Consider the following 25,191-nt stretch of genomic DNA (forward strand, 5'->3'; position numbering starts at 1 on the left):
CACCAATTCTCCAGACCAGACTCTTAAGGCTTGTCCGATTGCATCTCTCCCCTACATCTAGTCTCTCACAAAATCCTATCTTTATGGCCCCAGAAGCTGAAACTCAGGACCGGAGCCGGGGAGGCAGAGGAAAGTAGGGGAAAGTAGGGGTGGCTGCTACCCATCAGGTTCTGGGAGGATCTCTCATGTGGTGCTGGTACCTATATCTCTAAAAGTGAACCATTCAAGTTAGTTCTAAGAATGCTGAAATAAAGCAGGAAACCGAGAGACCAGTTGTCCATCCCAGGCTGGAGGGCCATTGCTAAAACAACAGTGATAAGAACAGGAAGAGAGCAGGAAGGACATGTCTTCTAGTATTTCTTTAGTAGCCATGATTGGTGGAAACCAATAGAGAGGCAGAGGGCAAAGGGAACACAGGATTTGCAGAGCCCCAGCACATCGTCACATAGCATAGTATAGAAGAGTGCATTGAAGTTTTTATTTTTATGGTAAGTTTATAGAAAAGAGACATGAGTTGGGCTTTGACTCTTGGTTTTGGCTGGGGTCATGATTTCGGGCCCTGTCCTCAGAGTGGAGTTTGCTTGGGACTCTCCCTCTTCCTCTGCCCTCCCCCCTGCTCTCTCTCTCTCTCTCTCTCTCTGTCTCAATCTTTAGAGAAAAAAAAGAAAAGATACATGAGATAGGAAGATAAAAACAAAGGAGAAGGTAAGCACTGTTCATCAAGATATCAAAGGTGACATAGTCTTGCTTGGGATAGCCTCTGATTGTCTGATTTCTCACCTCTGACGTATAAGTTACTTTAAAAAACTTTGCAGGAAAAGATTCCATTAACTCTTTCTTTGATAGTAATAAGATGGATTCCTCCACTAATGTAGAACCACGGTGAAAATCTCTTTGTAAATTTATGCCACTCTCGGAGTTGGAAATATATATGCATATGTATATATGCACATTTATCTAAAAATATATAATACATACATGTACATATGTATATACATCTGTATTTAAGTATACAATATTTATTTAAGTATGTATTTTAAATGACTGAAAAAAAAAAACAAACTTTGCAAGCTCTTACTCTTGGGCTTAAAGCTGTTGAAAACTAGCACACATGTCATTCAAAGGAGACGACAGGTGGTTACACAGGCCAGTTTCGCCCCTAAAAGGATCTTACTATAAACCAAATCTGCTGCTGCCTGTGCACTCCAGGGAAAATTCTGCTTCCCTACATTTTCCTTGCTGGTTGATTGTAGACTTGCTGGGATCCAGAGAATCACATGTGCCTTTTCTCCAGCTTATGGCCTACGTTTCAATTGTCTGGTGAAGCTGAGCAGGCACCAACCAGAGATCTTTTTATTATTCCCCTTGCCCTGAGCTATGGTGTGGAAGATTTCATCATCCAAACCATGACAAATAGGTTACAAATCATTCCTCAATATCTATGAATAAAACTATTCTTAAAAGTTAACCACTATTTCCACACTAAATTGACTGAATTCCAATCACAAGCAAATGGATGTTTGGGTCATCCCAAATAGTTCCAACAAAGCCAAAAATGTGATGTTTGATATTTTGGGATATTAAATGTCATTATTGAATCTCTAACACTACATTTAAGTACCTAAGAGACACAGATTTAGGGAAAATAATCAATAAAATAAAAAATAAATAAAAACAAAATAATTATTTTTTCTCATGTGTACTATATTAAAAGATGTGTTTGTATGGAAGTCTATTTAGTACAGAAGTATGACTTGACCAATTCCTCAAGTATCACAATACTTGAGTTAAGTACTTTAGTTCCTTTATTTCAACTCATATTTCTCCAGAGAATTAGTGAAGTAAATACTTTGGTGTGGGAAGAACTGATGCTACAAAATTTTCACATAAAAGGAGCACTGAGAATATTATTTATCATTCAAATTGACTTATCTGTCTCATTCATTTCCTAGAAATAATCCCTTGTTGTGTCTGTAATAATTGAAACCGTCTTGTTTTATTTCACCTTTCTTACTCTGAATTTCAGCACTAGAAAGCAATAATAACCTTGGTAAAGATAATTCCTGTGGATCATTATACCATGGCTTGTCTTAGCTGGCCATTAATCCCTCAGTAATGCCACATACTTCGATTCCATTAAGTCAACGCAACCCAGAGTTACTAACGGTCACAAACCAAGGTCTGATAATTCAGTGTGCAAATGCAAAACAAAATGCAGTTTTTATCAGGAACACAAAATATACTAAGCAGATAAATATATGTTTCAAAAATATGGGCTTGCTACAGAAACCTAAACAATTATCCAGATATCAATTTTTAAAAAATAAAGTATGTGTTATTTATGTGTTTGTTTTATAAACAATATTTATATGATAAACAGGAAAAAAATTTACATTGCAAACATAACATAAATCTCTGATAGAGTTTAGAATTCTTTCCACCTTTAATCTGCATGACATTAGCTGCCTCTTCACAGGATCCATTATGGGTTTGAAAGACCAGTCATCAAAAGTTAGCTCGTTTATTCTGGATGATTTTCAATCAAATATGTTACCACAAAGTGCTGGGTAGTGCCTCAATTATGTTGTAGGGGTGTACACTTTAATATTAATGCATTAAAATGTAATCTTACTAACATAGTAAAGCATAAACATTGGACAGAATGATGAAATACAATTATTACTTTTAAAGTAAATGACAAAAAAAAAAGAAAAAATAAATAAAGTAAATGACAAATTGAAAGCAAGATTAAACTCAAAGACATTTCTGTACCTTTGTTAATGATCCTTAGCTGTTGTCAAGTCAACTTCAGCTCCAATCTCTTTCTAATCTGGAAAGAACTGCTCATCCTCAACTTGATCAAAGACTTTTTTGGGGGTTTTTCCACCGTACTGAGATTTTTAATGGCTTCACTAAGTAGTCACTTACTACTACTACAAAATTTAACTTCCTTATTGTTACAGTCTTTTGTCTTCAGCTTCTTCACTACTTAGTTTTCTCACTAAGTTCCAGGTACCCAGTTTCTTACCTTCCCTTAAATGAAGTAGAAAATTATCCTTCTGATTTACAAGGCTGCTGTTGATGGAGAGAAAGTATAGATATGATGTGCTTCGGCCAGGCAACAGACACCTAACTTAACAATCACATTTTTCCCTTCTGCTATACAAAGACATTAGCTTCATTTGCCTTTCTGAAAGAAAGCTTCTTTGAGCTTCCATTCCATTCTCGGCAAATTGCTTAGTTGAGTGACTTTATCATTTATTTATTTATTTATTTATTTTGTATTTATTTACTTATTCATAAGAGACAGAGAGAGAGAGAGAGAGAGAGAGAGGGGCAGAGACACAGGCAGAGGGAGAAGCAGGCTCCATGCAGAGAGCCCGATGTGGGACTCGATCCCGGGACTCCAGGATCACACCCTGGGCTGAAGGCTTCGCTAAACCGCTGAGCCACCCAGGTTGCCCAGTTGAGTGACTTTAAACTGAGATGTATATCACACCAATTTCATAGCAACCCTCATACCCAAGATCTAATATGGTCTTAAGGAGACCATATATCCTAAGTTAACAATCTAGGTAATATCAGAGTACAACTTTGGTTTTTTTGTTTTGTTTCTTATCATTCGTAAGTTTTATTCTTCACAAAATATCTCTGTTCTAATTCTTTGGAGGGGTTAATTCTTTGGTACAACTTTTGCCTAGAGTGTTAAGATAAAAGAGGTTTCAGCCAGATGCCTTGTTATTTAAGACAGGCCGCGTCTTAAGTACATACAGTTTGTATATAAAACACTTGCAACTTTTCCTTATATATGACTTAAAACGTCAAAACAAAATTGATTAACGAGTAGATGTGGTATAAAGCCCACAGTTGAGAAGCACCACTGTTTCTGTTTCATCTGATTCTCTTTAAAAGATTTTGTAAAAAAAGATCTTATTTTTTACCTATCATCTATCTATCATCTATTATCTATCTATCCATTATCTATCTATCTATCTATCTATCTATCTATCTATCTATCTATCATCTATCTATCTATCATCTATCATCCATCCATTTAGGGAGTGTGAGGGCTGGGCAGAGGGACAGAGTGTTAAGCAGGCTGCATGCCCAGCATGGAGCCTGAGGCCGGGCTTCATCTTATGACCTGAGACCGTGACCAGAGCTGAAACCAGGACCTGGTAGCCACTGAGCCACCCCAGGGCCCCATCATCTGATTCTCTTTGATGCCCAACTAAAAGAATTACTGGTGCTTACCCTGTTTCTTTGACAGTATGGGGAAAATGAGCTCAGAAAGTAAGCAACGTGCCAAGGTCTACGGAGAGTGTTTTTGCTTGTGTTTCAACCTAACCATCTTGGTTCTGGGTCCTATTTCCTTTCCTTTGCATCAATTCACCAAATATTATTTGTTGAGCACCTGCTGTACACTGGCCAGGCTCTGCCTTGAACGTGGTACCTTCACTCAGCAATAATACCCTCCAGGTCCATCAACGTCGAAGCAAAGGGTGGGTATTTGTCGTTTCTAATGGCTGAGTAATATTCCATTGTATACATAGACCACATCTTCTTTATCCATTCATCTTTTGATGGACACCGAGGCTCCTTCCACAGTTTGGCCATTGTGGACATTGCTGCTAGAAACATTGGGGTGCAGGTATCCCAGCGTTTCACTGCATTTGTATCTTTGGGGTAAATCCCCAACAGTGCAATTGCTGGGTCGTAGGGCAGGTCTATTTTTAACTCTTTGAGGAACCTCCACACAGTTTTCCAGAGTGGCTGCACCAGTTCACATTCCCACCAACAGTGCAGAGGGTTCCCCTTTCTCCATATCCTCTCTAATATTTATTGTTTCCTGTCTTGTTAATTTTCACCATTCTCACTGGTGTGAGGTGGTATCTCATTGTGGTTTTGATTTATATCTCCCTGATGGCAAGTGATGCAGATCATTTTCTCATGTGCTTGTTGGCCATGTCTATGTCTTCCTCTGTGAAATTTCTGTTCATGTCTTTTGCCCATTTCTTTCCAGAGAGCAAACACAAAATGCAAAGTAATTTTAAGACACATTCACATGTTAGGGAAGATAATAACTATGTGTAATGATACTTGTAGCTAAATTAAAACAGCTCCCCACAATACCTTTTGGTAGGCAGAGTGCATGTTTGGGGAAGAGGTAGGAAAATTTACATAAGAGCCAAAGAGATTTCTGAGAGTGAAGAATGGAGAACCTGACCCCATCTCTTTTGACTTTCAATGCTATTAGAATATCTTCATTAGACAAAGTTGATGCTAACTGAAGTCTGCTGGCAGGAAGGACTCCAAACTCTCCTGAGAAATGTGCAAAACTGTTATCTCAGTTTTTGACACTGAAGTTTGCATTTAGGGGCACATATCCACAAAATGTGGACATGGTAGAAACTACTTTTGGTCAAGCCAGAAACATGTTGGGGTCATGTTTTAGATGTAGGGACTGAATATTTGATCATGACCTAAAAGAAATGCAGCAAGGACCAGCAAATAATTCATTACAAGTGGACAAGCATCCTTTGGGCATCCAGTGCACGGTAGCTATGTGATGTGGCTACCATGGAGCAATTATAACCAGTGGTCTCTTCAAACTTCCTGGTTTTCTTCACTTGGAATCTGAAAGTAGGACTGGCCACTTTGGACTGAATAAACCTGAAGAAACTCATAGAATTCAAAGCAAGTTTAGTTTCTAAAGGCAGATATAGAACTTCAGCTGAGGAAGTAATTAGTGGTATTATAAAAAAAAAGATATAATCACCTTTGTATTATTCTAAGCTTGCTTTACAAAGTAATATCAGTAATGTAGGTTTGAAAATGTTCAGATACTCAAAATTTATTCTGAACTTTCAAAGAATTTGTCTTATGTTATAACATCACATTTGTTACATTAAAAATACTTTTGCAGGGGTGCCTGGGTGCCTCAGTTGGTTAAGCATCTGACTCTTGATTTTGCCTCAGGTCATCATCTCGAGGTTGTGAGATGGACTCCGCGACCAGCTCCACGCTCAGTGCAGAGTCTGCTTCAGAGTCTCTGTCTCCCTCTCCCTCTGCTCCTCCCCTAGCTCATACTCTCTCTCTAAATAAATAAGTAAAGTGTTAACAAAAATATTTTTGCAAAGATCTTATCTCTCTTCAAATTTTGTTTATTGAAGGTGATAACTTTATCTTAATTCTTGCTTCATCTTGCTTTATGCAAAATAGGTATTAAATGACCTAAATCAATATTAGATTATAGAATGAAAGAATAAATTTGGAACACCAAGAATATTTCAAATACTGAAAGATACACACATTTTTAATGAGTAATATTTATTTTATCTGAGAAAATGATTTTTTACAACTAAAGTTAGAAATAATGGCTATGGTATTATGCACAGAGAATTGGTTTGAGGAGATGAGTTTAAGTGAAAAGAAGAATTAGCTCTCAGGTGTGCCGCCAGAAATTCGGATTTGTATTCGGAGCTTGCTGTTATATATTTTTGGAAAGTCTTTTGATCTGACTTTTCTAATTTCTTTGTCAATTTTATTTGTCATTATATGTCTTATATATTGTATTAAAGTGTGTACCAATGGATTTATTCTCAATATTTAATTTTTTAAGAGTTTACATCCTATTCTCTTAAAAAGTTTGTATCCTGTTTGTAATGGTTGTTCATGTGTCAGCTTGGCTGGTCCATAGTATCCAGATGTGTGCTCAGACATGATTCTAAATCTTTAGGTGAGAGTGCTTTTGGGTAAGATTAACATCTAAATTGGTGAACTTGTAGTGAAATAGACTGCCCTCTATAATGTGGCTGGACCTCATCTAATCAGTTGAACGCCTGAATAGACCAAAAAATTGACCTCCACAAGGAAGAGAAAATTCTGCCGGCAGATGGCTTTCAGACTTGAATTGCAACATCAGCTCTTCCTGGGTCTCTAGCCTCTGGCCTATCCTTGCTAGCTGCCACAATCATGTGAGCCAATTTCTTAAAATAAATTATTATCTATCTATCTATCTATCTATCTATCATCTATCATCATCTATCATCTATTTATATCTTGTTGGTTCTGTTTCTCTGGAGAACCTTAACTAATAGAAAGTTAATGGAAGAAACACATAAACCATAGTATAACAGGATCATCATATACAGTAGTTGCATTACAGAAATGAATTATCTGGTATTCTCTAATTTTAAGGAAATGTAGAGAAAGGAGAACATACTCGGTAACAGCTATAGGGAACAGAGTAAAACATTAGAATGTGATATTATCACTAAGTACACCCTCATATCAATTTTTCTTTAAATAATAGGATCCCATTTCACATCTTCATTTGTAGGTATGTGTGGTCTTGTGTCTAAGCTCTGTCCAATGGTATACATATTAAACTGAATGTTTATTGCACTTCCAAATTTATATGTTGAAATTCTAAGCCTCAGTGTGATGGTACTTGAAGATGCGGCCTTTTGGAGATGACTAGGTCATAAGGGTAAAACCCTCATGAAAGAGATTAGTGCTCTTGTAAAAGACCCGAGACAGCTCCAATGCCCCTTCTGTCATGTGACGGTACAGAAAGAAGATGACCATGTACAAATCATGAAGCAGACCCTCACTAAACATTTCTAATACTTTGATCTTCAATTTCTCTGTGAGAAATCTGTTGTTTATAAGATTTCAACCTCTAGACAGGAATATAGTGTTCTAGTAAATGGAACTGAAAGCTAGTTCATAGTATGGGTAGGTTTCTAACCTTATTACTTAAGGTCCTTTATCCACACTATAAAAGAGTAGCAAATATAAAAATGATGAGAATTATTTGACTTTTCATTTCTAAACAGAAGTCTCATTTTTTTAGAAGTCTCCTTTCAAATTATATCTGTGCCCCATTCCATTTCAAAGGGAAGAGTTCTTCAAGCTAATTTATATTTTGTATTTTCTGCGCATTAGGAATATATAATATTGATTTTGCTTCAATTCATTTCACTTAGAGTTGAATTTAAATTCAATCTACCTAACATACTGCTTTGGAATCATTCTTTTTTTTTTTTCTTTTCCCAGTCTCTCCCTCAAACATACACTAGCCCAGTAATCAACCAATAAAGACTAGCTGTGGATGCCCAAATTTCCTGGAGCCACTTGCCTCAGGCTTTTTTCATTAACAGCATGCTTTGGTACTGGCTGACCTCAAGTGTTGTTTTTATGGCTGAACTTCAACTTTAGCACTGCTAGTGGCCCTTTGGGTCGGGGGTTCATAATTGGTTTTCATGGCATCTCATCAGTGGTTTGCCCTAAATGATATTTAGCTTGTTTTTACTTTCTACCATTTACATCCTGAGTTAGCTTTACTGACATTTTCCCTTACTGTCCTGGTTGTTGATGAGGTGAGAATAGTCATGCTGGGAAGTGAGGAGGGGGTTGGAAATATGGGGAAGGCTGGCCATTTGTCACATGTCTCATTTTTTCTTTTGAGAGAAGATTAATAGCTTTTATCAGATGGGAGACAGTGAAAGATTTTAGGTCAGGAGTGGGCTGATCAGGTCTATATCTAAAAATATGATTTTGGTGGCCAAATGGAGGCTGACATCAGGAGATGGTTTTTAAGAGAGTAATAATGGTTAGGTGGTGATTACAACAGTCTGGATGAGAGACAATAAAGCCTAAATTTAAGCACTTAGCAGTGATTATGGACAAAAGAGAAATTTAAAGAACTACCTAGGGCATAAAGATTAAAGAACATAAAAATCAGATGTGTTATGAAAAGGAAGTAAAAAAAAAACAAACCTAGAATGATCCCTGTTTATCGCGTGAGAAACCACTTTGAAATTGGTCTATTCCCAGAAATAGCAAAAAGAGATAAACAAGAATATAATTTAGGAGGAAGATAATAAAGTTATCCTGGGATATGCTCAGTTTGAGAGCCTCTGAGCCATCTACATGGGCCTAGTCAGCATTTGAAAATACAAACCAGCAGATCAAAGGAGAAATATGGATGGTAGAAATGAAGGTGGGAATCCCCAGCAGTTGAAGCCAGGGAAATGAACAAGATTACTGAGGGAGAGCACAGGCTGGGAAGAGATGCTCTTGATTAAGGATAGAGTCACAGAGGATACCAAATCATGAGGTAAAAGAAGAGAATCTTAAAAAAAAAAAAAAAAAAAAAAAAGAGTGAGTAGTAAGAAAAATTATGAAGGAAAAAAGAATTATGTTGAAATCTACCTTCGTTTCAGGAAAATAGTTTAAGCAGCTTTGGCAGGCACAATGCTCTGTGTTCAAAAATCTGTTTATCCCTGGGACTGGATTTTCCAGTCCTCTCTGCACCTCTGTGGGACTGTGGGACTGATTACTGGCCAATGGAAAGGAGGCAGAGGTGGAAGTAATATAGGCTACTCCCAGGCCCTGCCCCTAAAACATTGCATGTGATCGAGTGTATGCTCTCTCTTTCCCACTCATGGGACTGGATGGAGAGTCATACAGAGAGCTCCCTGATCAGAAGTATCTATATCAGACTTCACTTGGCTGAGAAATAGACCTTTATTGTGTTGACCTACTGTAATGAGGTTATTTATTATAGCAGTTAACATACCTTGATGGATACAACAACTAAAAATAATATCAAGTGGAGATAGGCAAAATAGGTGAAGAAGATTAAGAGGTACAAAGTTCTAGCTTATAAAATGAATAACTTATGATGGTAAAAAGTACAGCATAGGGAGTATAGTCAATGATATTGAAAAAAATCATGGGGATGTGTAATTTTAAGTTGTACATTTGGTATTGCTGACACACTTTAAAAACAGCCATCTTAATATGCATTTTTCAAGATATTTTATTTGCTGTCTTTTGAAATAAGTTTCAAGGTTATTGGAATGGCATCAAATCTTAAATTTATGTTTAAAACAGACTAATAATAGAGGAACAAAAGGTGAGTACACACATATATACTCAATGATCATGTCCTGATTATGTTACAGCCTGCCAAGGACACTAGCAAGCCTTGTCTCAACCACTCTCCTTGAGGTCATCACACCCTTACACGGTAAGGTCTAACAACTAAAATTCCCAGTGTCAAGGGGTCATGACGTTTGCATGTAATTTCTTTGAATGGAATGTCTAAAATCGATGGTTTATTACCATGATAGAAATGTCCTGGTTTCTGAATTATGAATCAAATATATTATAATATGTACCTGAGTGTAAAAAGTAATGACACAGAAGGAGCCTTTCCCAAGTCAGTCTTTTAGATTCATAGAAAAGATGTCAAAAGCAGCCTGAGGAGTTATGCGTCCCTCAGAGGGGTATGTTCAAGAAAATAAATTCAACTACATAAAGGATTTTAGGCAGCAAAATTCATAACCTTGGGATTATAACCCCAAATAAAGAATGGGTCAAATACTAATTTAAATGATTAACATAGGAGAGAAAAGACAAATCTCCCATAAAATAGTCCAAATATTTTATGTAGATACTGCTCCTTCAAGGAGGTGGGATAGAACTCTTCACCCCTCATGTGTGAACTACACTTAGTGGCTTGCATCCAAAGAATACAGGGGGAAAAAAAAGGAGGAAATAACTTTACAGTGGAGAAATCTAGCAAATGTTGCTTCAGCCAGGCCATCAAAGTTAACATCATCAGCAGTAAGTCCTGTTGATAGCATATACCCTTGATATGATGTGATAAGAATGACACTTGACCTCTGTGGTCTTCCTCTCCAAAACCTATAATCCCAGTGAAATCATGAGAACAACATCAGACAAAAAACCAAAGTGAGAGACATTATGAAATACATGACCAATACTTCTCAAAACTGTTAAGATCATCAAAAACGAGGAAAGTCTGAGAAACTATCACAGCCAAGAAGAGTCTAAGGAGACATGACAACTAAGTGTAATGTATCCTGCATGGGGTCCTGAAACAGGTGAAGGCTATTCAGAAAAACTTGTGAAATTTTAATAAAACATGGTTTAGCGAATAATAATGTATCAATATGGATTCATTAGTTGTGATAAGTGTATCACAGCAATCTCAAATGTTAACAGGAGAAACTGAGTGTGGGATACATGCCAACTGTTGGTATTATTTTTGCAACTGTTCTAAAAATCTAAAACTATTCTAACATGTAAAACATTTGTTTTTAAGAAAAAGAAATTTAGAAATGAAACATTTGCTTTTTTTCTTAAAAAATAAATTTAAGCATATAGTTCACAGAAAAATTGACCACAATCTCCTTTCTTTCTTCTCTAATTCTCCAGTTCTCTGAAATTCACTGGTGGATTTCTTTCCGCAAATCCACTTTCGTTCCTCATTTTCATCTGTCTTGTTGGTCATCTTCTTGATTACACTCTTGCTTTAACCCCATCTTCCTCAATGTAAGATGCTCCCCACCAGACATAGCCCAGTGGAGATTTAGTTTGTCCTCTGTTACTGTTTTTCTTGGAGAAGTTAGGTGACCAGACTCTTGTCCTCTGCATTCTTTCTCATCTTTGTTTCAGGTCTCCAGCAGAGGGCTGGGGTGAACTGTGGACCCATTGATCATTCTGAGTCCCATTACATGCACAGATGACAATAAATCAGCAAATTAAGGGGAGGGGGAGCAAATCTCTTTACTTTAGAGAAGTTTTTGCCAAATTAGCAGAGGAGGAAATAAAGGTAGGTCTTAACTACCATGCTATTTATATTTACCCCCCAAATAGCATATATTTAGCTAAAATCACTGAATATAAAATTTAAAGGGAATTCAATGAATATCTAATTCTACATTCTCAAGTTACACATTAGGAAAATAAAGGTCAGATGGTTTTTGTGACCAGCCCAACATGTAATGCAGTTAATGACCAGAAAAATCCATGACTATTCTCCTCCTCTTCTTTTCTCATGTTCTTCAAACACTAAATTCAAATTTTCGTCACGATTCAGGAGAGTTGCAGGCTTTGATGTGGTAATTCTTCTTTCTTGTCAGGCAGGAAACATGGAAAGAAATGAAATAGCAAATGAATACACTAAAAGGATGAGAGTGACCAAATTCTATGTTATATTCCCTTTGACTTGAAGACCTATCTAGAGATTTGCATCCAATAAGAAGGCTTGCATGAGCAGCATGACAACCTGCTTGATGATCCAGCCACTACTGCCTTATATTGCTTGGTCTCCAGAACTATAGGGCTTCTGAACACCATCTTTCAAGTAGATTCCTCATTAAATAACCTGCAACCATTGTTTTTATTTAAGCCTTTAAGAGCCTCAGGAAGCAATCGTCTTGTTTAATTAGTCCTGTCTTTATCACTTGATTCAAGCGAGTAGTCATTCACTAATTCACTCAGGTATCCATTCATCCAAATCCGATGTGCCAGACACTGAGCTAGGGGCTAGAAACACAAGCATGAGTATCAGTATTCAGGTATCATCCCTGAAGTCAAACTGCATACTGTCTAGTAATTTAAGTGTTGGTGAAGAAAACCCAACAAGGTTCCCTGTGAAATCTCTACAGAACCTCTAACTCTACTCATTAAATATTTGAACACTATTTCACAACCTATTAGATAAAGATTCAAATGGTGTCTGTAGTAAAACAAGTGAAGCATTCTTAAAAACTACAGAATTCAAGAAAAGAAATTTAAATTGTACATTGCTTCTTCTCTCTTTTTAGTTGTTATTGTGTATATACACACATACAAACATAACCATTTCCAGGTTGATTAGCAAAAAATCGATATTGCCAATAATTATTTTAAATATTTATAAATAAAGATGTATAAATTTATCAAGTCCTCTGTTCCCCTAGGTTTCTGTGACTTCTGGGTTATCTGGTGATGATTTCATGTCTGTATGTCCTTTGTGCAACCATGGATGCCAAAGGTATCTCAAGGGCTAAATCAAGCTCAGATACTTTATCTTCCATTTACAACAGAAAGCAAGAAATATTTTCTCATTCAGTTATGCTTAAGGTAAGGGATTGAATACATAGCCCAGGCTGTTGTAGAAGGAGTTATTAAGGAATAAAGTTATTTCACTAACTTATACAACAAAGTGTAACTCTAATGCTCTGGCACACTCTCATAACACTTATTTCTTTCACTCACTACATATTGACTTTCATCTATAAAGTTCAGTGTCATTGTGTAAATTATAAATAGTAGCTCCGTTTGGCACAGTTCCTGAGAATAAAGAATTTTATTGTCCTACCAAAGAAGAAATCCTTCAGAATTATATTACATAATTCCTGCAGCTAATTAGTCTGTTCTGATGCCACACTGTTTGTGGTTGCCTTTGAAAATGACAATTTCTTGCATAGTTTTTGGTGCCAGTTATGTTACTCAGTTCAGGTATAACGAAAACAAATTCGTCTATTGTCAGTTACTGTTCAAAGTCAGAGGCAGAAAAAAATTGCTGCAGAAACATTCCAAACCAGCTAACTGCCTGAGTTCTAGGAGACATTCTAGGAGAAACTCTTCACAAGAATAAAAATAGCAATAGTGAAAGTAGCTAGCATTGTGACATTTCCTTTCCGTGCATCATCTTACTTAAACCTTACAAAAACCCCTATGAAGCAAGTGTAATTACCCTCCTCATTTTAGATAAGGCTGTTGAAGTTCTAAGAGATAACTTGCAGAAGCTCACACATCTTATAAATGGTGGAGTTGAAATGAAAACTCAGAACATGCCATCCTTATAACCATTAGTTTTTAAGGAATTTATATTTCAAAGGGAATTATTTAAACTCTTTTTTTAAAAGCTACTGTTTAGTTTTGAGCAAGATCTAGATTGGTCATACTTCAAAGGAGAGTTACAAATAAGAGTGACTCATTGGAATATACCCTGAGTTTTGGTTTTATTACTGTCATTGATCACGATGTAAGTAATTTACGTGTGTCTACACATATAATATATAATACACATATTATATTATTTACCAGGCTCCTATCTTAACATTGTAAGTTTCAGGCTGTGATTATTGTATATGCTGAGCTTTCCTGTTTTCCTGATTTTGTTCATGATCTTCTCCTTATTTGGAATATTCTTTCTCCCATGTCTACCTGCTTAACTCCTTCTAAACCTCCAACTTTGATCAGTTACCTCATCTAATCCTCACAAGCAGTATTTTAAACTTTTGCCACTGTTTACTGAACCTTCACCTTACATTGAGTTTCCTATTGCTGCCCTAACAAATTACCACAAACTCAGTGACTTAGAACAACATGAACACATTATCTTGCAGTTGTGGAGGTCAGAAGTCTGAAATGAGTATTACTGGGCTAAAACCAAGGTGTCAACAGGGCTGTATTCTTTCTGGAGGCTCTAGGGGACAATGTGCTTTGTTATCTTTTCCAACTTCTGGAAACCAGCTACACTCCTTCCTTCATCTTTAGAGCTAAGAGTATAGCATCTTGAAATCTCTCTGTGATTCTGAGCCTCCTGTCTTCCTCTTTTATTTATAAGGACTCTTTTGACTCCACTGAGCTCACCTAGGTCATCCAGGATAATCTTCTCTAGCTCAAGGTCAGTTGATTAGTAACCTTAATTCTATAAGCTACCTTAATTCCTCCTTGCCATGTAAAATAACATATTCACAGATTTTGGGGATTAGGACATGGGCATTTTTTATCTCAAAGAGAGATCTGTATTCTCGTGTTAATAGCAGCATTGTTCACAATAGCCAAGGTATAGAAACATCGTAAATGTCCATAATATATACACATACACACATACATACACAAACACACTGGATTATTATTTGGCCTTAAGAAAGAAGAAAATCCTGTCATTTGTGACAACCTGGATAAACCTGGAGAACATTATAAGTAAAATAAACCAGAAAATGAAAGATAAATATTGCATAGTATCTCTTATATGTAAAATATATATATTAAAAAAAGAAGTCAGACTTATATAGGTATGGAGAGTAGAAAAGTGGTTGCCATGGTTGGGGGGTGAGGAAATAGGCTGTCTTTTGGTTTTTTTTTTTAGAGAGGGTGGAGGAAGGGCAGAGAGAACCTTAAGCAGGCTCCATATCCAGCAGAGAACCTGATGTGGCACTCAGTCTCACAATCCTGAGATCACGATTGAGTAGAAATCAAGAGTTGGATGCTTAACCAACTGAGGCTACCCAGGTGCCCCTGGGAGGTGGGGAAATAGAGAGAGATTGGAAAAGGATGTAAACTTTTAGTTATAAGAAGAGTAAGATAAATAAAGTCTGAAGATCTAATGTATAACATGGTGACCATAGTAACACTATACTGTATAATTGAAATTTTCTTAGAGAGTAGAATTTAAATGTTCTGCCTAAATAAATAAACAAATAAATAAGGCAGAAATATGAGATGATGGGTGTGTTAATTAACTCAGTGAAGGTAATCTTTTCACATATATATATGTGTGCATATATACACATACATATATGTACACATACATATATATGTATATATATATTCATCATATTGTATACTTTAAACATTTTGCAATTTTATTAGTCATTCATACTTCAGCAAAGCTGGGGGAGAAAAGAAAGAAAAGAAACCTCTCTTGATCCTATGGCCTTCTCCAGTCACTACTCTGTCATTCCCTTCTTGAAGGACAGATACTTAGGCTTCGATTAGTTGTATAGTCTATTTTAGAAGTGTCAATTTTGTTTCATCAAAATATATATGTCATAGCTTTAGAGTAAGTCCTGAAGTCGGATAATATAAATCCTCTAATTTTTTTCTTTTCTGTATAAAATTGCTTTGGATAGAAAGAAAACACAGTAAACCTGAGAATGTGAAGTATAGAAATAATAAAAATAAAAGCGGGTAATAACTAATAGAAAACTAGATACAGAAGTCAGTAATAACAAATCAAAAAGACTAATAAAATTGATAAGGCTTTGAAGTCCATCAAGAAAAGGAGAAGAAATAAAAGCAAGATTAGGAACAAAAATGAGGACCTATATGCAACGTAAGTTATAAGAATACTAAAGAATATTGGGGTACCTGGGGGCTCAGTCAGTTAGGATTCTGCCTTTGACTCAGATCGTTATCCCAGGGTCCTGGGATCAAGCCTCACGTCGGGCTCCCTACTCAGTGGGAAGCTTGCTTCTCTCTCTCTCTGCAGCTCCCCTTGCTTGTGCTCTCTCTCTGGGTTGGATAAATAAATAAAATCTTTAAAAAATACTGCAGAATATTAATACAATTATGGGGAAAAATGTAAAAGTAATTTGAAATAAATAGTTTCTTAAATAAAAATACAACTTACTGAAACTAATTTAAGAAGAAACAAAAAACTCGAATGGTTCAATAAATATCAAAGAAATGAAATTATGCATACAAATAAGTTTATGTCATTTAAAAATGAATTCTTCCAAATATTCAAAGAATTTCATAGTAAATTTTTAGCACATAAGTAAAAAAAATCATAAAAGACAAAAAGGTATATTTTGGTAAGGGGAATAATAGATTAGGTAGGTACTGAACTGAGAACGATATATACCAAACAACTTATACACTTAAAATATGGACAGCAACAGCAAAGCTTGCTTAAAGTAGATAAATTACCAACAGTAATTAGACTTTTTATTATACTTACCTCAGAAATGTAAAATAAATCACATAAAAGTAAACAAAATGTGAAAGAACTGATTAGTATGGCCAAACATTCAAGCCAATTGATAGATGAAGCAGATTCAGTCATCTGTTATGGTCCTGGATGGTGCATTAAGACAAAAAAAAAAAAAAAAAAGAATGTATACAGATTAAACAGAAAAGTTGAAACTGCCATTGATTGCAGATGATACCCTCATCAATAGAGAAAACCTAATAGAATCAATAGATAAACTATTGGAATGGATAAGAGTTCTGCAAGTTTGATACAAGATCAAATTTAAAATTAAAATGTTCCTCTACAATAGAAATAATTAACTAGATAATATAAAAGCAAATAAGATATATCAGTAAAAGATATTTAAAGTATCCAAGAATTGATAAGATAAGGAATGTACAAGCTCTTAGGGTGTCTGGGTAGTTCAGTTGATTAAGAAACCAACTCTTAATTTCGGTTCAGGTCACGATCTCAGGGTCATGAGATGGAGCCCCCTGTCTGGCTTGCAGTGGGTATGGAACCTGCTTAAGATTCTCTCTCTCCTAAGTGCAACCCTCTTGCACTGTTAGTGGGAATGCAAGCTGGTACAGCCACTCTGGAAAAGAGTGTGGAGTTTCCTCAAGAAGTTAAAAATAGAGCTACTCTATGACTCAGCAATTGCACTACTGGGTATTACAGATGTAGGGAAACGATGGGACACTTGCACCCCAATGTTTATAGCAGCAATGTCCACAATAGCCAAACTGTGGAAGGAGCCACAATGTCCTTCGACAGATGAATGGATAAAGAAGATGTGGTATAGATATACAATGGAGTATTAGCCATCAGAAAGAACATATACCTACCATTTGCTTCCACGTGGGTGGAACTGGAGGATATTACGCTGAGTGGAATAAGTTAATCGGAGAAAGACAATTATCATATAGTTTCACTCATATGTGGAATATAAAAAATAGTGAAAGAGACTCTAAGGGAAAGGGAAACTGAGTGGGGAAAAATTAGAGAGGAAGACAAACCATGAGAGACTCCTAACTCTGGGAAACAAACAACAGATTGCAGAAGGGGAGGAGGGTGGACATATGGGATGACTGGGAAATGGGCACTAAGGAGGGCACTTGATGGGATGAGCATCGGATGTTATACTATATGTTGGCAAATTGAATTTAAATAAAGTGTTTTTAAAAATTTAAAAAGATTCTCTCTCTCCCCTCCCTCTGCCCTTCCTTCCCCTCCTTTCTACTTGCATTTGCACATACTCTCTCTTTCTCTAAAAAAAAAAAAGAAAAGAAAAAAGAAAAAAAAAGAATGCACAAGATCTTTATGGAGAATATATATTTTTAAATTTATTTATTCATGAGAGACGCAGACAGAGAGAAGCAGAGACACAGGCAGAGGGAGAAGCAGGCTCCATTCAGGGATCCCGACATGGGACTCGATCTTGGGTCTCCAGGATCATGCCCTGGGCTGAAGGTGGCGCTAAACCGCTGAGCCACTGGGGCTGCCCTATGGAGAATATTTTAAAACTATTTAAAGTTACAAAGGAAAAGAGTGCTAAATAGTAGACTACATCGAATTCATCTATGAGGAAATTTAAGATTTTAAAAGTGTCAGCTGCCTTTAAATTAGGTATGTACTCAATGTATATTTAATAAATTATCTGAGGGTTTTTAAAGAGCTTTTGACAAATTGATTAAAAATTATACGGAAAAATAAAAGTACACAAAAATATAAATTTATAAAAAAGAGGGAATACTTTATAGTACATGAGCAATCAATAATAAAAATGAGGTTTGCCACAGAAACATACACTATATCAATGAAACAGAAAGGGAACTCAGAACATCTCCCTTGTGAATGGGAAATTGGCATGATAGAGTCAGTATATGAGAAACATGGAGAAGGGTATGGATTATTAGTAGATAGTATTAGGGAACTAAAGTCTCACTAGGTAGAGAAAAATAAATTTGGATTCCTAACTCATACTATCTATAAAAATAAAGTTTGAATGGACTGAAGATTGGAGCACCGGGGTGGCTCAGTGGTTGAGCATCTGCCTTTGGCTCAGGTCATGATCCTGGGGTCCTGGGATCGAGTCCTGCATCAGGCTTCCCTCAGGAGCCTGCTTCTCCTTTTGCCTGGGTCTCTGCCTCTCTATGTGTTTCTCATGAATAAATAAAATCTTAAAAAAAAAAAAGATATGAATAAGCAAGTCACAGAAGAGGAAACCCCAATGAGTAACATGCATAAGAAAAGATGTCAATGTCAGTAATAATCAGATAAATGATAATTACAACTAAAAACTTCCTAAATTATACACACCAGATTGGCAAAAAGTACAAGGTTATATATACCAAATGTTGGCAAGAATAGAGACTCTTAATACTATCCAAGGAAGCACATGCTGGTGCAACCATTTGAAAAGGCAATCTAGCAGTATGGAGGGAAATTTGATCTGTGTATACTATTTGAGCCAAAATGTACATGACTCTGTGTTTATAGAAACCTATTAGGGGTCATGTATTAGTAGAACATTGAACCCATCCTGTTTGTTGTAGGTAGCAGCAACCCAGAGTCTGTTACTAGAAAGTAGATAAAGGATACATTGGAAGCATACATTGGAACACTCCACTGCAGTCAGATGTAATGACTTAAATATATATACAGCAACATGGATACATCTGTAAACAGAGTTGGGTGAAAAAGAAACAATTTAAGCAATAGTACACTACCATTTATATAGATTAAAATGTGCAGGGACACAAAGTAATACTATGATTATATTTGTCAATACAGACTGCCATAACAAAATACCATAGCCTGGAGGCTTAGACAACAGAAGTGGATTTTCTCACAGTTCTAGAGGCTGGAAGTCCAACATCAGGGTGGTAACATGGTTGGGTTCTGGTGAGAGCCTTCTTTCTAGCGGCAGGTGGTTGCCTTCTTATATGGGAGAGAGGAAGACAGAGGCAGAGGCAAAGGTTCTTCCTCTTAAAAGACTACAGTCTTATTGGATTAGGGCCCCACCACCATGACCTCATTTAATAGTAATTACCTCCTAAAGATCCTATCTCTAGGTACACTGGGGTTTAGGGCTTTAACATATGAATTTTGGAGGAACAAAATTTAGTCCGTAGCATTTCACCCCAAGCTCCCCAATGCAAATTCATGTCCTTTTTACAAAACAAAACAAAAAAAATCCATTCCATCCCAGTAGCCTCCCCTGCCCCCCATCTTAATTCATTCTGGCATCAACCCTAAAGCCTAAAGTCTGAAGTCTTATCTAAATATCATCTAAATAAGATATGGCTGAAACTTGAGGTATGACTCATTCTGAGGCAAAATTCCTGTGAATGGTGAAACCAGATATATTATGTGCTTCCAAAATACGATGGTAGATGGGCATAGAATAGATATTCCCATGCCAAAAAGGAGAAATCAGATGGGAGGAAGGGATAACACATTCCAAAAAGTTCAAAATGTAACAAGGCAACTATTGAGCTCATTTGGTTCAATATTTTGTAAGACCCTCACCCCCAACACACTGGGCAGGATCATGCTGGCCCCCTGAAGTGGGAAAGATGGCCCCACTCTTTGAAATGGTGGAGAAAACAGCTTTGCCCCTCGACCTGTTGTGGGAGTGGTGGTGACACAATTCAGTACTTGGCAATGATTTTTTAGAGATCCATACATATCTGACACAAATAAAGCAAAATAAAGTGGGTACCTCTAACAAAGAAGGAAAATAGAAATGTGAATAGGAGATGAAGAGGAAAAAAATATGAGACCTTGCATGAAGCTGTAATCATAGTGCAATAAATAGAGAAGTAGAATTAACTCACTAACTACACTTGAGGTCCAAAGAGAAAAAAATGAATCTAGCCTCCCTCTCTTTAACCTTGTACCTGAATAATTAGTTGCAGCTCATAACAATTCTCCTTGTATGACCTTCTGCCATGGAAATTGAGAAAACAACTCCTACCATATGTTGATTCCTTGGCTAGATTTTGACTTTTCCAAATGAGCCTTAAGAAAGAAGTAAATTTATTTATGGTAAAACAAAACAAAACAAAACAAACAAAAAAAACATATAAATGTTAATTAGCTCCAAAGGAAAAAGAGGCAAAGGTGAGATTCCATCTAGAGCCAAACTCATTTGGTTATTTGGCAGGAAGTGGGAAAGGCAGTGGAGAAGCTAGAATAGGGTTTCCACTTGGTGACTGGTTCCTCAAGGTTCACCTTGCTCTTCATAGTCTTGTAGGAGGCATGTTTAGGTTCTAGTTTGACACCCAGGCCAGAGAGGCCTATCCAGACTTAGAGTCCTGAGCTTTGGAATGTCCTTGAGTACCTTACTGAGCACTTGGCTAGGACTTACTGACCAGAACAGTTTTCCAAGGAGACTTGGCTCTTCCTGGAATTACTACAGGAGCAGCATCTGAGTGAATATGGGTGGACTCTAAAAATGTCAAAGACAAATCATCTGTTTTCATAATAAAACACCATTTTAGTTGAATTCCAACCTAGCATCTAGAACATATACATTTTTCTAAAACCAGAGAAGGATATTTGTGCCTTAATTGGCTCCCAGCACACTAGCAAAAACTTTTCATACTTTTTTTCAAATGTGAGATTCTAATCTTTTATTAATGCTCAGGCTCAGCTATCTAGTCCAAGCTTACCATATTTGGGGTCGAACTTTTCTATGGCTCTCCTTCAGTTTGAAAATCTCTGCTTTGTTTGGTCTGAGGAAGAAATATCTTTGTTTCTCATTCTGAGATTAAGACATACTGATTTATTTCTGTGGCTCATGGAGGATTTGGTGTTTATTTCTTTCTAATTGCATATACTGTTCATTAACTTCTAACAAGCAATATGAAGAAGCATTAAACAAGAAATTTAATGGCATAATATTATTTAGCAACCATACTTATTTGTGTTTTAGGGCATATAAATGAATGTAAACATTATTTGCTAAGAAATAAACAGTGGTACAAAAAATAATGAAATTTCTGGAATAGGATCAGGATAGGCCATCTTTTTTTTCCCCCCAGACATGAAATTATAAGTTTCCATGCAATTTTCTATGCAGAGAATTATGTGCCAGGATTTTAGATCTGTGATCTAACTCTCTAATCTTACTTCTGATTAGGAGTTAGAAAATTATGTGGCAATCAAATCAAAGTTGGGGATATAACTTTAAATTCCAATTCCCTTGGATTTTAGAATTATAGCAAATTCAGAAAGTAAAAAATAGACACAATAGAACTTGTTTTCAGTAAGAATATGAAAAGTTGATTTGGGGACATGTGGAACTTAAACTGCCCATAGATTCTTTTAAGTGTCCCTGTGATTAGCTAGAGCAATTGCCTCAAAAGGACAGAGTGTGGAATAGAAGTTCTATTTTGGGAGTCATTGGTGTGGTTTATTGAGCTATTATTATATGTCAAACAGTATTGCACGTATATTAATTCATTTTACAAGTAGGAAACTAAGGTATGAAAAGGTTGAATAAATTGGCTGAGGTCCCAGAGCTAGTAAAAGGCAAGCTGGGATTCAAACCCAAATAGTTATTGAGAAACTTTGCAGTTATCAATAAACTTGTGAGAACAAAAAGAAAATCCCAGAGGAACAAAGCATATAGAATTGAAATCTATGGAATTGAGTTGAATGTTCTCTAGAGTCTACCAACTCATACTTTGTATTTTGCTTGGTATTTACAATGGAAGGTGTTTCTTAAGCTTTGTGCTATGCTATGACGTAGTTTCAGTTGATGATGTATTTTGTTGATCTACTAAAAGGACAAATCAAATTTAGTTAAGAAGTACAAGGTCATGGAGTGTATGAGCGGCTCAGTTGGTTGAGCTTCTGACTCTTGATCTCAGCTTAAGTTTTGATCTCAGGGTTGTGAGTTTAAGCCCCACGTTGGGTTCATGCCCCTTAAAAAATATTTTTTGAACAGATAGAACCTGGAATAGTGTCCTAATACCAGACTAGATACATCTTTCTAATAACACATTTAAGAAGTACAAGGACTCCACTATGAGCTCCATAACGTAGTAGGTAATCTTGACATGCATCATCAGAGAAATTTCCTAAATCTGATTGCTGGGATGAAGAAGGTAATTCTGGAACATGTATAATAAAAAAATGCTTTCTCCATGTTGTTGACAATCTTTGTGAGGTGGTGCTGGTGAAAAATTCACCTTCAACAATTGCATGAGTTCATCGAATTTGCTAGATTTAGGTGGAGCAGTATACCAGACCTTTAAATGTGCCTTGGATAAATGGATCCTTTCATTGTGACAGATCAACAGATGTAACTTTTTCCATTTCTAATCTTTTGGTAGAAATATTCTAAATACCTTGGAGCCTAATATTGCACTTCTACCTCTGTCTTAAAGACCTCCTTTTGCCCATACTGTGGATAAGAAGCAAATCTCTTTGTTCCTCAGACTTTTGTTATTGTGATTATTTTTAGTTGCCTCTTTATTGGCACCCGTGCCAGTGTATTACCAGGACAGTCTATCCAATGTCTGTGAGAAACTGAATAAGGACCTACTGAATCAATAAGTTGTCAAAAGCACTACAGTCCCTATTCAGGACTCTCCATTCTACTTGTTTTCAGAGGACGTATCTCTCAACCTAACAATCCTAGGCAGTAGGCTGGGGAATATTAAGCATTTCCATTCTAGGCGAAACAGACTAAAAACCTATTTGAAAACTAAAAATTTCATTGTTAGGAGTTGTTACCAATTGCTTTTCAGTGGATTTTTAAAGTTCTTTTGCTGGTAATTATTATTTTGTTTACAGAGATCTTAATCATTTTTTCCCAAGGATTTGAGAATGAATAGATCTTCTTAATATTTCTTAACATTTCTTAATTGAATGATACTTATAAGCAAAAATCCAGATTAAATCACTGACACACAGAGTACTAGAAACGAGGACCATCAAGATAATAACAGAAATCAAAATGCACAAAAGCCTCTGGCCTACATAGTGGCACTAAAATAAATCCAGCTTAGTGGTTTGCATTGGATTCACAGTTCTTCAGCTCTGTGATTTCCAGTATTTCATTTTTAAAGAGTCTGATAACAAATATCTTAACAAAAGAAAATATAATTTTTCTCTTAAAGGAGCTTTAGGCTTTCACATAAAACTTTGTATCTTTGGAATCTCTATTAGCAGTTATGGATAGCACAGGAATGTAATTTAAACAACAGCAGCAATGATATTTTTAATATCCTAGATTTTACCTTTCCAGAGAAGTATACCTTTCCTGCACATTCTCCACTTTGTTATCATTTCTACTCTCCATCCCAGATTTGTAGCTGTGATATTTTTCCTCTGTTTTATTTAATTTTAGCTTCACAAGTTAATAAAAGAAGAAAAAAATGAAATGTTTATTATTACTAAGATGAACTTAGTGCTGGGGAGGGTGATATAGTTAAGAGATGTAATCACTTGGAGAGAAGAGATACACCTGTCTGTATTAGTTATGGTGGGCTATCACAAACAAATCAGAGTGTTATGTCTCAAAAATAATAGAATTCTATTTCTTCCTCAGGTAGCTGTTTATTGTTGATTGTTCTGTGATGGTGGAAGGCCTCTACTCCATGCAGTTCTTCAGGAAACCAAGCTGATGGAAGCTCTGCTGTCTTCAACTAGTTGTTCTGGTCATCTTTGACACCAATCAACCTTTGGGGAGTGGGGGATTGCATCGAAGGTCTCTGGAGGTTTTGCTAGTCTAGCCCAGCAGTGGCATATATCATTTCCACCAGAAAGAATATAGTCATTTAGCTACCTAACTGCAAAGGAGTCTAGAAATCATGGAAGAAAAGGAGAATGGATTTTAATGGACACTTAGCAGTCTCTGACATGAAATCTGGGAAAGACAAAATAGTGATGAAATGGCAAATGAGTACATGCTCTGGTGGAGGGTGGAAATAATTTTTAAAAAATGTATTTAGAAGGTGAGAGAAGGTAATACTCAGTGTGGAACAAAGTCATTGGGAAGAGTATCACTCAAGAGATGGAACGATGGGAGAGAAGATAAACTGGATAAATGAAGACAAAAGGTGAGAAGAAGGGGAAGGAAATGTCTTTCCTTTGTTTTTCCAATCTTCTTCTTTTAAGGAGAATCTGTCTTTTCCTTTACAGTGTCTTTAATGACAATGTCACAAATCCTGTGGCTGTGTCTCTTTCTGATAACACTAACCATCCCACTCCGACTTGTCCCAATTTCATTGTCTTTGTTTTTCTTCTGCACAAATTACTACGCAGGCACGCACCTCTGCGTGTGCATGCACACAGACTCATTTACCTTGCAAAAATTGCCTTTTGTTTTGTGCACTCCTCTGATCTCTACTTGACAATCTATTGCCTAATGATTAAAACAGCTTCCATTTATTTACATGCCAGGTGGGCACTGTGTTAGGGACTCTGGGTACAAAGATAAATAAAACAGAGCTCTTGCCCGTGAGAAACATGGGGAAGCTAATCACCTAATTCTTAAACAACATCTAATTTGGATCCTTGCTCTAATTTGTGTGTCTGCTAAAGTAGATATTACTGTTCTCATTTTGTTTATTAAGAATTTGGAAACCATAGTTTAACTGCCTTCT

At 36.4% G+C, this 25,191-nt stretch overlaps 2 long non-coding RNA genes across 7 annotated transcripts in view; both read left to right on the plus strand.

Annotated features, from left to right (window-relative positions):
* The window catches only part of LOC112648508 (uncharacterized), a 132,002-nt gene extending 119,070 nt beyond the window's left edge, over nucleotides 1-12,932 (plus strand). For 5 of the 6 annotated variants that reach the window (XR_007411886.1, XR_007411889.1, XR_007411891.1 and 2 more), the window contains 2 exons: nucleotides 9,975-10,039; nucleotides 12,783-12,932. This is a non-coding gene — a long non-coding RNA (uncharacterized LOC112648508). Of the gene's footprint in view, nucleotides 1-9,974; nucleotides 10,040-10,731; nucleotides 11,052-12,782 lie in introns of those variants that run through there. The other variant, XR_007411888.1, reaches the window with a different exon arrangement.
* Nucleotides 12,933-24,140: 11,208 nt separating this feature from the next.
* Nucleotides 24,141-25,191, plus strand: part of LOC112648241 (uncharacterized) — a 49,080-nt gene continuing 48,029 nt past the window's right edge. Inside the window, exon 1 of the long non-coding RNA XR_004817522.2 lies at nucleotides 24,141-24,645. This is a non-coding gene — a long non-coding RNA (uncharacterized LOC112648241). The remainder of the gene's footprint in view (nucleotides 24,646-25,191) is intronic.

The sequence above is a fragment of the Canis lupus genome, chromosome 7, assembly GCF_003254725.2.
Source record: "Canis lupus dingo isolate Sandy chromosome 7, ASM325472v2, whole genome shotgun sequence".
NCBI lineage: Eukaryota > Metazoa > Chordata > Mammalia > Carnivora > Canidae > Canis > Canis lupus.